The sequence below is a fragment of the Gymnoscopelus microlampas genome (genome assembly GCF_963454915.1).
Source record: "Gymnoscopelus microlampas genome assembly, chromosome: 11".
Lineage (NCBI taxonomy): Eukaryota > Metazoa > Chordata > Actinopteri > Myctophiformes > Myctophidae > Gymnoscopelus > Gymnoscopelus microlampas.
The window spans coordinates 45,642,791-45,656,845 of NC_139948.1; the positions used below are offsets into that span (position 1 = coordinate 45,642,791).

Here is a 14,055-nt window from a genome sequence, read left to right on the forward strand (position 1 = left end):
AATCATTTCAAAGTAAAACATCTCAAGGATGCATGTCCACAGTAAGGGGGAATTTTTGTACTGTGAATGGAGTTTCTAGGTGAAAGTGTTTTTTTGAGGTCCCAAAACCTTCCATCCGCCTCCATTATAAATCTTTGCTCTCTACAATTCTCTACAATTCTAAAACTATGCAACATTTCAAAGATTCCTTTTCAGGCAAACATGTCCACAGTAAGATGAACATTTTAAAGTATGAATGACGTTACTAGGCGTAAGTATGTAGTTGTAAGCCTGCCTTTAAATGTCCATTGCCGCATCGACAATGCATGGGGCGCTGAAAGTTAAATATCTCCCAAACTATAAATGATTTCAAAGAAAAAATCTCAAGCATGCATGTCCACAGTAAGGTGGAATTTTTGAACTGTGAATGGAGTTTCTAGGTGAAAGTGTTTTTTTTTTAGGTCCCTAAACCTCCCATCCGCCTCCATTATAAATCTCTGAACTTTTAAAGGAGTACAATTCTAAAACTATGCAACATTTCAAAGATTCCTTTTCAGGCAAACATGTCCACAGTAAGATGAACATTTTAAAGTATGAATGAGGTTACTAGGCGGAAGTATGTAGTTGTAAGCCTGCCTTTAAATGTCCATTGCCGCATCGACAACACATGGGGCGCTGAAAGTTAAATATCTCCCAAACTATAAATGATTTCAAAGAAAAAATCTCAAGCATGCATGTCCACAGTAAGGTGGAATTTTTGAACTGTGAATGGAGTTTCTAGGTGAAAGTGTTTTTTTGAGGTCCCAAAACCTTCCATCCGCCTCCATTATAAATCTCTGAACTTTTAAAGGAGTACAATTCTAAAACTATGCAACATTTCAAAGATTCCTTTTCAGGCAAACATGTCCACAGTAAGATGAACATTTTAAAGTATGAATGACGTTACTAGGCGTAAGTATGTAGTTGTAAGCCTGCCTTTAAATGTCCATTGCCGCATCGACAATGCATGGAGCGCTGAAAGTTAAATATCTCCCAAACTATAAATGATTTCAAAGAAAAAATCTCAAGCATGCATGTCCACAGTAAGGTGGAATTTTTGAACTGTGAATGGAGTTTCTAGGTGAAAGTGTTTTTTTTGAGGTCCCTAAACCTCCCATCCGCCTCCATTATAAATCTCTGAACTTTTAAAGGAGTACAATTCTAAAACTATGCAACATTTCAAAGATTCCTTTTCAGGCAAACATGTCCACAGTAAGATGAACATTTTAAAGTATGAATGAGGTTACTAGGCGGAAGTATGTAGTTGTAAGCCTGCCTTTAAATGTCCATTGCCGCATCGACAACACATGGGGCGCTGAAAGTTAAATATCTCCCAAACTATAAATGATTTCAAAGAAAAAATCTCAAGCATGCATGTCCACAGTAAGGTGGAATTTTTGAACTGTGAATGGAGTTTCTAGGTGAAAGTGTTTTTTTGAGGTCCCAAAACCTTCCATCCGCCTCCATTCTAAATCTCTGAACTTTTAAAGGAGTACAATTCTAAAACTATGCAACATTTCAAAGATTCCTTTTCAGGCAAACATGTCCACAGTAAGATGAACATTTTAAATTATGAATGAGGCTACTAGGTGTAAGTATGTAGTTGTAAGCCTGCCTTTAAATATCCATTGCCGCATCAACAATGCATGGGGCGCTTAAAGTTAAATATCTCCAAAATTACAAATGGTTTTAAAAAAAAAAGAAATCTCAAGCATGCATGTCCACAGTAAGCTGGATTTTTTTTTTTATCTATAAATTTTATCCCACGATTTTGTAACCCACATTTATTTCACCCAGTGCCAATTGCCTATGTAATCCTGGGCACTACCTACCCTCTGCCAGCCTAGGGAGAGCCCAAGCTGAAGCTCATGCCTCCTTCAATGCATGAGGAGCAAGCAGGCCGCTTCTTATCACCCGACAGGGGGGAGTTTCCCTAGTTGGACATAGCGCGTGGAAGGAACACGTTATTCCAACCAGTTCCCTTCTCCTCCATCAGGCGCCCCGGCTGAGCAGGGGGAGGCAGTATAGTGACCAGGATTACTACATGTTTTTGTGAGGGTATTAACTACCCTAGGAGACACGGGGAGAACATGCAAATTCCAGGGCGTACATTACCACTATAACCTCTGTAAGGTGGAATTTTTGAACTGTGAATGGAGTTTCTAGGTGAAAGTGTTTTTTTGAGGTCCCAAAACCTTCCATCCGCCTCCATTCTAAATCTCTGAACTTTTAAAGGAGTACAATTCTAAAACTATGCAACATTTCAAAGATTCCTTTTCAGGCAAACATGTCCACAGTAAGATGAACATTTTAAAGTATGAAGTGAAAGTGATTTTTTGAGGTCCCTTAAGATATGACAATAAGGAATATGTGACGATAACATTAAACATCCCTCTGTTTGCTCTCCAACCATCCTTTGCATTTTTTTGTTTCAACAGATTGTTTTTAACAATAACCTACAACTCAAAAAAAGTTGTGTCATAATGAACCCTGATCATCAGTGAATCTAGTAGATTCAGTCATTCTGTCAAGGGGAGAGGTGTTTGCTGTAGACTTACAACTTTTGACCTGCCACCTCTCCCTTAAACCTCAAATATTACCTTGAGTTTCTAATTAGTGTGAAAAGCCTGGAATTTTTTTTTACAATTACAAAACATACATTAACTAATTAAGTCCTATATTTAGGCTAGTCAAAAAGCTGATCTACAAGCACACAAAGCGTCGCATCATGACACATCTTACGCTTGTATATCTGCTATTTTTTAAAGATTTGACAGGTTTGGAAAGCTTTCAAAAAAAGGGAAATGGGACATTCTTCATAATACTTTTAGTTTTGGCACTTTATGTATACAGTATATTAACACCAATACTTTTGTAGTTTTATGCAGGGCTTTCACTTGTAACAGAGTATTTCTAGGACCACTTCACACATTTTCAACCTATCTTCATATAACTGATCCTCACTATTATACGATGGTACAATTTGTGTCTCTGTCTCTCAGAGGAGGGCTGTGGACAGTTCAGAAACCGCCTACCAGTGACATCATCGAGAAGGCATACCATTGTTGGTTGCCCTCCTCATGACGTCATCGATGACATCAACAGGGGCCAGATTGATTGTCATCTGAGTAAATAGAAGCGCTGCACGGCCATATGCCCTCTGAGACCGCGGGAAATCGCACACAAGTGGATCCACTGGCGAGGGACGACGGAACAGTCACCAACCTGGTAAAAACGCAGCTGCAATACCCACTGTCCCGTTTGGAACAAAAATAACCCAACCTGTCATCGTTGTCCTCCCTGCCTCCCTCTCTTTGTTGGCGGTAGCAGCTCTCCACCTCCGCTGCCATATTTGTCAGACATGGCAGGACCCGTGCCAAGCCAAGCACGCGTGTACACCGAGGTCAACACACTGCACCAGCCGAAGGAGTACTGGGACTACGAGTCCCTGGTGGTCCGATGGGGAAACCTGGACGACTTTCAGTTGGTTAGGAAGATAGGGCAGGGCAAATACAGTGTGGCCTTTGAAGCGATCAACGTCACAAACAGCGAGATGGTGGTGGTGAAGATCCTCAAGCCGGTGAAGCATAAGAACAGAATCAAGCGTGAGATCAAGATTTTGGAGAACCTGCGCGGAGGACCCAACATCATCTCCCTGATCGATATCGTTAAAGACCCGGTATCTCAAACGCCCGCCCTGGTCTTAGAGCATGTTAACAACTCAGACAACAGGCAACTGTACCCGAACCTGAACGACCACGACATCCGATTCTACATGTACCAGATTCTCAAGGCCCTGGATTGCTGCCACAGCATGGGAATCATCCATCGGGATGTAAAGCCGCAGAATGTCGCGATTGATCACAAACACCGCAAGCTGCGCCTCATCGACTGGGGTCTGGCCGAGTTCTACCACCCATGGAGGGAATACAGCGTGAGTGTGTCTTCACGCAACTTCAAAGGCCCAGAGCTCCTGGTGAACTATAAGATGTACGATTACAGTCTGGACATGTGGAGCCTGGGCTGCATGCTTGCCAGCATGATCTTCAGGAAGGAGCATTTCTTCCAAGGTCACGACAACTATGACCAGTTGGGGAAAATAGCCAAGGTACTCGGTACCGAAGACCTGTACAACTACATCGACAAGTACAACATTGAGCTAGAACCTCGCTTCAGCAACATCCTAGGAAGACATTCTCGTAAGAAGTGGGAGCGTTTTGTGAACAGTGAGAACCAGCACCTAGTAAGCCCCGAGGCGCTGGACTTCCTGGACAAGCTGCTGCGTTACGACCACCAGGTCCGACTGACGGCCCGCGAGGCCATGGACCACCCTTACTTCTTCCCCATTGTGAATGATTCGGCGAACTTGCCCAGTGGGAATACATCAGCCTGTTAGCACGGCCAGCATGATTACAGGCATCTCCGCTTTTCCAGTTTTTTTGCAGCGTCTACTGCTACCCTGGTGGGCCCCTTCACCGGCCCACCCCTCCTCTCTGCTGCCACCACGAACGCCCTGGGGACACCTGTACCCGCTGCCGCACCTCACTGATGGCAAAGCTACCTAATTTCCACAGGTTCAGGAATGCCAACCATAGACATATAAAGGTAGACTCTTACTCCGGCTATGAGGCGTCTATCGCGGCCACCATTTTGGAGAAGGCAGGCTTCCTGACTACTGGCCAATCACAGCGCGTCTTTGCCTATAAAGTAAAAGAGACAGCCTTTTAGTTCTACATTTCACCAGCAATAGTATAGTATAGTATAGTAAATCTTTATTTCGGTCCATTTAAAAGAACAGAAATACATAAATACATTTGAGTCCACTTATACAAGTGGCACCGAAAAGGTGTAGGCTGAAGCCGAAGCTTATTTTGCCTACCCTTTTTGAAAAAAATAAATAAAATAGTAACACATTGGTTTGACTAAGCTAAATTCATCAGATAAATTGAAAAGAAAGAAAAAAGAAATCTAGGCAAACATTTGTTTTAACAAAGATAAGACAAATCTAAGCAAAAGACAACTTTTACATAGTCTAATTTGAAGAGTAACAAAAGTTCCAAAATTAACAAAGGTTTCAATACAAAATAAATATAAGTTTCAACCATTATTATATAGAGAAAAAAAAACATAATTCAGAAGGACTTTCCAGGCAGAAGACAGGAAAAGAAGTATAGTTTGATTCTGGTTCACCATTGACCTACACCAAGCGGCAGAGACCATACTGTGTGGCTTTTTAACCACAGAATATGGGCCCTTTTCTACACACTGATGCTTCACCATACCATACTCTGTGACTAGTAGGTCACAGAATGAGGTTCTGGCTCCACACACAGATTTACATACACATACATAATCACCTCAGCACTTACACCCCTATAATGCTTACACACTTATACACGTACATACAGTACATACACTCACACAGGCACGTAACTATGTCCAAGGAGAAGCACATTAAATAAGGCAACTTTTTCTTCTGTACAGTGGTATTTTTAATTATTATTAACTGTTAGTTTGAATGCTGTATCATTATGTTAAGTTTTATATTTGTTTAGTAACTTATTTTTTAACATCTTTTTAAATGTAGTGACAGTTTTGCACATTTTTAGTTCTCTATCTAGGTTATTCCATAAGTTCACCCCCTTTACCGATATACACCTGCCTTTTATGTTGGTCCTAGAACTTCTTGTTTTAAATATACACGTACCCCTGAGTGCATACTGGGATTCCCTAGCCTCGAACAGTTCCTGCATGCAGGGTGGAAGTATTATGTGCCTTGCGCATGATTACAGCTGTATTTAGGTCCACTAGATCTTCTAACTTGAGAGTTTTTGTACTGATGAAGAGTGGGTTGGTGGGTGCAAGGTAATCACTTTGGGTTATGATTCATATTGCTTTCTTTTGTAGCATGTAGATTGGTTTTGTGGTTGATTTGTATGTGTTCCCCCATACCTCCACACAGTAGGTTAAGTATGGAAGTATGAGGGAGCAATACAGTATGTGAAGTGAATTCTTATTTACTAAATGTTTCATTTTATATAATATTGCAATTGATTTTGATATTTTTGTTTTTGTGTTATCTATATGGGGTTTCCAACTGAGTCTATTATCTATTGTAATTCCCAATAATTTATGCTCATACACTCGTTCAATATCGATGTTATTGATTCATAATTTGACTGGAGTCTTCATTTTTCTATTGGAGAAGATGATATATTTGGTTTTGGATAAGGTCAATGATAATTTGTTGATATCAAACCACTTCTTGAGGATCTCTAGTTCTCTTTCCACTGCCTGCAGGAGCTGCCCGAGGTCTTTCCCAGAGCTATATAGACTGGTGTCATCGGCAAATAGGACGCACTTCATCCGTGGCAATGCTTTGCATATGTCATTTATGTACATGATGAATAATTTTGGGACCAATACGGAACCCTGTGGCACTCCATATGTAGTATTAAGCAAATCTGAGTCAACATTGTTCATATGAACAAATTGCTGTCTGTCATTTAGGTAACTATTTAACCATGCATGGGCGACTCCTCTGATACCACATACCTTTCCATTTTTTTTTGTAATATCTTATAATCTATGGTGTCAAAGGCCTTTTTTAAATCTATAAATACCCCGACAGTTGTATTTGGTTATTACACATTGTTAGTGTTGGTTGCAATTGCTTCCACTAGCTCAGTTACTGCCATCGATGTGGACCTGTTGGATCTGAAACCATACTGATGGTTACTCAGTAGTTGATGTTTTTCTATGAAGCTGTCTAACCTTGTAACAAATAATTTTTCTAGTATTTTTGAGAATTGTGATAACAAGGAGATCGGTCTATAGTTGGTGAATTGATGTTTATCGCCGCCTTTGTGGATGGGAATGACTTTGGCTGTTTTCATGGCTTTGGGGAAAATACCTGTTGAGAATGATTGGTTACAAATATGTGTGAGTGGTGTGACTATAGTATCTATTATATCCTTAATTAGTGTCATGTCAATGTTGGTACTGTCAGTGGACTTTTTGTTTTTGAATGTTTTTACTATATTCAGTATCTCATATTCTTGTACACTTTTAACAAATATAGAATGTGTATTTTGGTTAATCATTGAGTGGTCCAGGCCTTCCTTGTCTCTTTTAACACTCATGTTTTCACCTCTTTCTTTCATCTTCCCATCTTATCTCCATGCTTTTTACAACCTCGCATTTTCTCCATGCTAATTCACACTCTTTCTATGCACATGTATGATTGTTTTCTAAACGGATGCTGCTTTTTTCCCCTGTATTTCATGACTGCTAACATTAATGCCATAACATGTTTACAAACCACCTCAGCACACTGCTCTTTAACACACTGCCACTACAAATGTTTCACATGCTATCACGCCTTCACATACCAACAATGTAATGTCATCTCATGCCAAGGCAGTACATCATTCAATACAACTTCTTCACACACAAAACTATACTAAGGAGCCGTTGCGCACCACAACTGCCACCATGTCTCCATCTAACTGAATCACAACAACGCCATACACACCCATCACCTCACACGCTGTCTGTGGCCCCACTTACTGCACGTGTGTTTCTAAGCACACGCCGACACTTCTTCGTTCACTCTAGCACTCAGTTCCATTCCTCTCTTCCCACTCTGTATGTTCTAATTCATCTCTTCACTCTTTGCCTCACTGCCTGTTATGTTGTCTTGGACCCATTACTTTCAAGACATTGTTTTCTTCGGCCCTCTTTTACGTTGTCAATCCTATTGTGCCTTTTGCTGCTTCTCGCTGGCCACAGCACTTTGCACAGCATGTCTATGAGGAACGCTGCTGTATTGTACACACCATTATTACATTTTCATTTGCCCTCACAAGGTGTCAAACCACACTTACACTGCCTCACAATGTTCCCTACTTCACAGTTTACCTACAACCACCCCACTCCTGCTTGGGACCGTCACATTGTCTGGCAGTCATGAAAAGGAAAAGGCCTGCATTGGCTAGACGACGCAAGCGGCCACGCTTGCCACACACATCAGGTAATGCAGCACTTCCATTTCACCACCTTCTCTGTACGTCTCTTTCACTATGCAGTCCCCTCCACTGCATGTCCTTAGCTCTTCCCTTGCGCATAGCATTACACATCATGCCACAGCCACTATGCATACATATGTGTGTGTGTCACCACACATGCAGTCAATCCTATTCAACACCTATTAACATGCATACCTCACTTCTCAGCTGACAAGCACGACATCACTCCACCAGCCCTACCTCCCACACCTTCACCGCAGCAGCCTGACAGCCAAGGTAATGACTTCTGTTGTCCTCATCCCTTCCATGCAGTCTTTCCACTCTACACTATTTCCCACCTATAATCTCTCATCACCAACATATGCTCTGCCCAGCACAACAACACACCACCACTTCTTTTGTCTCACTGATTCACATATATCGCATTACTGCTCATTACTGGCACACACTTTCCCATCATGACTACACTCACCTACTCGCACATTCTATGTCCACCCAAAGCATGCCACGTCTCCCACCTGCACTTAATCCTTTTCATCCAATGTGTACCTCATATACTGTACATGCCACATCACTTCTCAGATGCCGGTCATGATTAGCCTGGTAAACCCTCCCTCCGGAAATCTCATTTCCATTTGATTTCAGGAGTGAGTCTGGCCTGAACCGCCTTTCTGCAATATTCGCTGTGGGCTGGAGTTGGGCGGGAGTAATACCGTTGACTGACAACCCCTTCAACCAATGATCGTTTTTCCCCTTCAGCCAATCAGCAGTTCATTTTGACGACCTCCAGACTATGTGACGCAACGGGACTTTTGAGAAGCGTCTGGCTGCAGACCTGTTCCACGAGACGAGCTCAACACGGCTGAGGTGGTGACGTCACGTTCCAGCAGAAGAGGTCCTGCATAATTGTGTTTTAACCACTGGGGGCACTAACTGAGCCGAGCGGCCGAGTGGCCGGGGTGGAGCCTCTGGAGCCAGGGACCCCCGGGCCGGGGGTCCCCGGAGTGGAGCGAGTACCCAGCCTCGGGGCTCCCTGGGCCGGGTCGAGGCCTCGCCGGGGGTCCCCGGGGGTCCCCGGTCGTGGGTGTACCCCTCACTGCAGCGCGCAGTAGGGAGGAGGGGGCGGGGCTCCGTGACTGTTCACTTTTTTCTTTTCAAAACTTTATTGAACACTGTTACAAATCAATGTTACTTTATGGATAAGTCTTGTTTATTATTTTAAAATGAACGTGTTTTTCCAGTGGTAACCTATTTATATCATTGATATATTAAATAAGTTTGAAGAGGCTTAATGGTGATTATTTAGTGAATTATGGACAATTTGTTTGTTTTAACAGAACGTTAATAAAATGTTTTCGCGATAATATATTTGTGTCTCTATAATATTAATATGTGATAATATATAATAATATATAAAGATGCCTGCCGCCCATGGCTATCCAAAAAATCTTCTAAGTACAAAGCACCACCAGGTCCCTGCGGAGGGGGGTCCCCTCCACCCAGCCCCGTACCCAGGATCGGGGTGCCTTGGTCTGGGTAGAGAGGGACCCCCGAAGGGGGTCTCCTGGTTGTTTTTGAAAAATACCAAAAATTATTCAAAGTACAAAGTACCACCAGGTCCCTGCGGAGGGGGGTCTCCTCCACCCAGCCCCGTACCCAGGATCGGAGTGCCTTGGTCTGGGTAGAGAGAGACCCCCGGGCCCCGAAGGGGGTCTCCTGGTTGTTTTTGAAAAATACCAAAAATTATTCAAAGTACAAAGTACCACCAGGTCCCTGCGGAGGGGGGTCTCCTCCACCCAGCCCAGTACCCAGGATCGGAGTGCCTTGGTCTGGGTAGAGAGAGACCCCCGCGGGGTCCTCTGGTTGTTTTTGAAAAATACCAAAAATATTCAAAGTACCCAGGTGCTCATCCAGGCTCTTGTCATCTCCCGCCTGGACTACTGCAACTCCCTCCTTGCTGGTGCTCCGGCATCAGCCATCAGACCTCTGGAGCTTGTTCAGAAAGCTGCGGCTCGTCTGGTGTTCAACCGCCCCAAGTTCTCCCACACAACTATCCTTCTCCGTTCTCTGCACTGGCTCCCCGTAGCAGCTCGCATTCAGTTTAAAACCCTGGTGCTAGCCTATAGAGCAGTGAAAGGAACAGCTCCTTCTTACCTCCGAGTTTTGGTCAATGCCCACACCCCTGCCCGACCACTCCGGTCTGCCACCTCGGGGCGACTGACTCCCTCGCCACTCAACGGTCCTTCTGGTCGATCGACACGGTCACGACTTTTTTCTGTTCTGGCCCCACAGTGGTGGAATGAACTTCCCACTGAAGTCAGGACAGCAGAGTCACTGCCCATCTTTCGCCGCAGGCTGAAAACCCACCTCTTCAGGAAACACTATCCTTCCTCTTTGCCTGGCCTACTTGTTGTTAACTAGTTGTACGAACTCTTGTTTTATTTTTGTATTGTTTTATTGGATCTTGTTTAGTCGATACACTTATTTGTTTTAGCTCGTGCTCATTTGATTTTGCCATTTTTGTCTCATCTGTTTAAGAAAGTAGGTAGCTGATATATTGCACTTTTACCTTAGCGCTAGGTATACTCTTGGTTGCTTGTTTTAGCAGGAAATGTACTTAAAACTTCTGGTGATTAGTAGTTTTCGTTCCCTACCTATGTTGAATACACTTATTGTAAGTCGCTTTGGATAAAAGCGTCTGCTAAATGACTGTAATGTAATGTAATGTAATGTACCACCAGGTCACTGCGGAGGGGGGTCTCCTCCACCCAGCCCCGTACCCAGGATCGGAGTGCCTTGGTCTGGGTAGAGAGAGACCCCGAAGGGGGTCCTCTGGTTGTTTTCGAAAAATACCAAAATATTCAAAGTACAAAGTACCACCAGGTCCCTGCGGATGGGGGTCTCCTCCACCCAGCCCAATACCCAGGATCGGAGTGCCTTGGTCTGGGTAGAGAGAGACCCCCGCGGGGTCCTCTGGTTGTTTTTGAAAAATACCAAAAATATTCAAAGTACAAAGTACCACCAGGTCCCTGCGGAGGGGGGTCTCCTCCACCCAGCCCCGTACAGGATCGGAGTGCCTTGGTCTGGGTAGAGAGAGACCCCCGCGGGGTCCTCCGGTTCTTTTTGAAAAATTCAAAAAATCTTCTAAGTACAAAGTACCACCAGGTCTCTGCGGAGGGGGGTCCGTTCCACCCAACCACGTACCCAGGATCGGGGTGCCTTGGTCTGGGTAGAGAGGGACCGCCAAAGGGGGTCCGTCCCAGACCAAGGCACCCCGATCCTGGGTACGTGGTTGGGTGGAGCGGACCCCCCTCCACAGTATTTTTCAAAAAGAACCAGGGACCCCCTTTGGCGGTCCCTCTCTACCCAGACCGAGGCACCCCGATCATGGGTACGTGGTTGGGTGGAGCGGACCCCCCTCCGCAGAGACCTGGTGGTACTTTGTACTTAGAAGATTTTTTGTATTTTTCAAAAAGAACCAGGGGACATCTATATTATTATATATTATCATATATTAATATTATAGAGACACAAATATATTATCGCGAAAACATATATTAACGTTATGTTAAAACAAACAAATTATCCATAATTCACTAAATAATCAAGCCTCTATAAAACTTATTTAATAAAATGTTCTGTTAAAACAAACAAATCCATAATTCCATAATTCACTAAATAATCACCATTAAGCCTCTTCAAACTTAGGTCCCCGGGGACCCCCTGGAGGACCCCCGGCCGAAAATCTCAACTTTTTTCGGTCTCTCAGGCTTGTCGAACTGCTCTTTTTCGGGCTAAAACGGCCGGTACCTCCCGGACCGTGGGTCGCACGGGGCCGGCGGAGGGCTCGTTGGATCCGGGCCGGGGGTGCGCACGCGTCGGTGCCCACCCCGGCTCCCGGGGTGGCCGCCCGGGCAAACGGCGGCCATTTAGCGTGATTTAAAATAATCAAAACCTCATTTAAGAAAACAATACATTTCCGTTTCCGGAGAAAAAAAGAAAAGAAACACCCCTTTAATACATTTCCGTTTCCGTTCTCTGGACGAGGTCCACGAAAGGAGGTTTCCATCAGAGGAGGTCCCGCCCCCCGGTCACGTCATCATTTTGCGCTTCAGTCTGCAGCCAGACCCTATTGGGACTTTTGGGACGGCCATGCCCAGAATAGGTTGCCTTATTGGGATACATGCGTGTCACTCCCCGCCCCTGCCGGTTCTCTAAATTTATATTTTTAAATAGGCTCTGTCATGATTAATTGACCACATATATGAAGTTAAACAACTAAATTCTATCCAAACGATATCTTAATAGTAAATTCCGTGCCTCAAAAAAGAAGTTTGAGACCGTTTTAAAACCGAAAATAAGAAGTCACGGCACTCGCAGAAACAACAATGGCTGCCGTTCGTCTTTTGTCGGCCCCATTCAGGCTGCACTCGGCTTCATTCGGGCTCACTCGAACTCGCCACCTGATTGGCCAACTGTCGCTGTCAATCACAGAACGATGTGCGACGACGCTGATAGGCTCGTCAGTTCGGCGTACAGAGCGAATATTGCAGGAAGGCGGTTCAGGCCAGACTCACTCCTGAAATCAAATGGAAATGAGATTTCCGGAGGGAGGGTTTACCAGGCTAGGTCATGATGCCACACCACAACGACAACTTCACACCCCTTCATTGCAGCTGCCTGACAGCCAAGGTAGACTTTACTGCATTCCCAACTTCCAGCCATTCTCTTCGCAAAAGCATATGTACAACCTTTTCCCTCACATCACCAACATGCACACAGAGGAACACTGCCAGTCTGTGTGTCTGTCTATGTGCGTGGCCCTTTAACGTCTGCAACACGCAGCCGTCCTTGCAATAATCACATCCACATGCCATTACTGCTCATTCCACTACCTCATCTCTAACTATCTTCACTTCTCAGCTCAACTTCTCGCAAAGGACACACACCCGCACGACCAGCAACAGCCGCCAGACACACGGACACGCACATTCACCCAGCCCCATGCCACATGTGATGACTCATGCTATTACATTGACCCTCCAACACATTCTCTTCACTTCAGGGACATATTTATTTCACATCCTCACCACATCACCCTCACCTACTTCTCTTCCACAGTACACCTACCGTGTCAAAAACACATTGCTCATTGATGCCTTTACTTGCCTTTCCAATGCAACAAATATATCCACCTCAACTGTCTTCCATTATTAGGTGCAGACCATCAACCCAATCGCCTCAGCACACACCTGCCTACTGGCACAGAACAACAACACCATCAACACAGTCACCACACACCGGAGCACGCTGCACACACAGCAGGCCCTTCCTTGCAGCTGCCTCACGAGCAAGGTACTGCCTAATGCAATTCTCATTACTTCCACTCATGCAGTCCACTGTCATCCATGTACTACCTACTCTTTCACATCACCACCATGCACACACAACTACAGCCTGTGTGTCTGTGTGTGCGTGTGTGTGCGCGTGTGTGTGTGTCTGTGTGTGTGTCTGTGTGTGTGTGTGTGTGTGTGTGTGTCTGTGTGGCTGTGTGTGTGTGTGTGTGTGTGTGTGTGTGTGTGTGTGTGTGTGTGTGTTTGTGCGTGTGCGTGTGTGTGTGTGTGTATCTGTGTCTCTCTGTCACACAGAGTGTCTGTGTTTCACTCTATTGTCTGCACGACACAGACATCCTTGCGCACATCTGTTGTCCTCAGGTGGACGTCCTCTGCTGTTGCATTGGCCTTCACATCACACCCCTCGCCACACTCTTTGCCCTCATTGCCTTTCACCTTCACATTGCTTCACCTCCACAAACAGCACCACACACTATATACACCGCAACATACATGTGTGTGCAATTCTTTCAGTCTCCACCCCACATTCCTATGTACATCTTCACACTGAACACTAGCTACCTACGACACCAGCCCCCAATATCTATCACTTACATCACACAGACTGCCTTACTGCCAATTCACGCACCTCTCATCCACACTGCATAATTGCTCCT

General features: G+C 44.6%; 1 pseudogene across 1 annotated transcript in view; it reads left to right on the forward strand.

Moving 5' to 3' along the window:
• Positions 1 to 3,379: 3,379 nt before the first annotated feature.
• The window catches only part of LOC311054798 (casein kinase II subunit alpha-like), a 33,562-nt pseudogene continuing 22,886 nt past the window's right edge, over positions 3,380 to 14,055 (forward strand). The window contains exon 1 of the transcript in view: positions 3,380 to 3,694. The product of the transcript in view is annotated as a casein kinase II subunit alpha-like (transcript). The remainder of the gene's footprint in view (positions 3,695 to 14,055) is intronic.